Raw genomic sequence first — 1,590 nt, 5'->3', positions numbered from 1 at the left:
TTAAGAAAAAATTCCATTCATCTCCTTTTCTCTCTCAAAATAGCCATTATCTGAAAGCCATTATTTCCAACCATGTTCTTATAATTTTACCTATAAACTCTGTATTTGTATACAATGTGTCATCTTGCATGTGTCTATTCTTTATAAAATAGTAGCATACTGTACTTATGCTATACATATATTATACTTTCGAGATTATCTACACAGATTATTTGGCTATAACTCATAATTTTAATTGTTCTATTTTAATGAATGTGACAAAATTTATTTATGCATTCTCATAATGAATGTGAAGGTGGGCCCACATTCATAAACTCTCAGAGAACTCTGCTACCCCAACTCCCAGCTCAGGCGGAAACAGGTAAGCTGCTTAGCTGACTCTCTGTGCCAGTGAGTAGATATTTTTCCAGTTCACCCTTGACTTATTCACTAGTGTTGCAACTGTTCCATAGTTTTCCATTTTATTTTCCATTTCATTTTCTTTTTTTTTTCATGGTAAAGACTGCTTTACTGGTGGCAGTTAGTACATGTCAATAAATATTGATCCCCAAAGAAGAACTCAGTCAGTTATCAGATACTGGTCCACAGAGAGCTGAATGGAGTTGAACCAACGGATTGCTGGGAGGATAAACTGAAATCAATCCTGCTTCTTGGGAAATGAAGCCATAGCCAGCTGATATATGGAATACGCTGTTCCACCAAATGTAAGAATCATGATGGCTCTATACAGGAGGGTATCAGCTATCCCACACTTAATATGCACTGGAATTCCATTATCCTTCTGAAAGAGCTTTTGTTTCTCTGGAACTTTATTTTCAAACTGCCTGCGTGAAGCAGTACTTATGGTCCTCTGGGCAGTCTAACAAAGAGCCAGCAGACTCTGCAGCATCTTGGCTCAGTTACTGCCCACCAACCGTGACAATTTAACACCAGGAACGAAGATCCGCATGTCAGAACTGGAACTACCTTCTATTTCATTTTCAACTCCCTGATTCGTGTATACAAAATGCCCTTTTCTGTTCCTACAGGGCCATTAAATTACAATTCTTGATAACTGAGAGATGGAACCAACCCTCACCCCCATTCCCACCTCCCAAGGCAGCTGCCACATCAGCTGGGGCTTTGTTTCCTTATCATTTATCTCCGTTGGGATTTTTCAAATTCACCTGTGGGCATTTAAATGAACAGTTATGTTCTGTGTAGTATTTCGAGGTTTTTAATAACTGAAAGCTGTTTAGGTTATCTAATCCCTACCAACCAAAACAACCAAGCCATTTAAATTGTTTTTACTGGATATAATGTTTAACATTCAATTCAATGATGGAGAAGATAATTTTAGGATTACTAAAAATGAAACCAAATTTTTCATATATGATTCAGTGAGAAGTCTTTATATTAATGTCATATCCAAAATGGTTTAGCTCTTTTTAAAGTTCTTTTCAGAGGCCAAAGATGAAGAATTTGGTTTCTTTCAAAGGTCTATTATTTAATTCATGTAATTTATTAATGTATTTGAATTTATATGAATATAATTATGATTAACTCATTATTCAACTCATTTCATCTTACATTTTCTTGATTTTTATTGAA

General features: G+C 35.4%; 1 pseudogene; it reads right to left on the bottom strand.

Annotated features, from left to right (window-relative positions):
• Positions 1 to 637: 637 nt before the first annotated feature.
• On the bottom strand, positions 638 to 915 carry LOC132483617 (cytochrome c oxidase subunit 7A2, mitochondrial-like; annotated as a pseudogene).
• Between the last annotated feature and the right edge of the window lie 675 nt (positions 916 to 1,590).

Source organism: Mesoplodon densirostris, chromosome 1 (genome assembly GCF_025265405.1).
Source record: "Mesoplodon densirostris isolate mMesDen1 chromosome 1, mMesDen1 primary haplotype, whole genome shotgun sequence".
Classification (NCBI taxonomy): Eukaryota; Metazoa; Chordata; class Mammalia; order Artiodactyla; family Ziphiidae; genus Mesoplodon; species Mesoplodon densirostris.
Note: the sequence above shows the minus strand (reverse complement) of the source record. Positions and strands in the feature narration are given on the sequence as shown.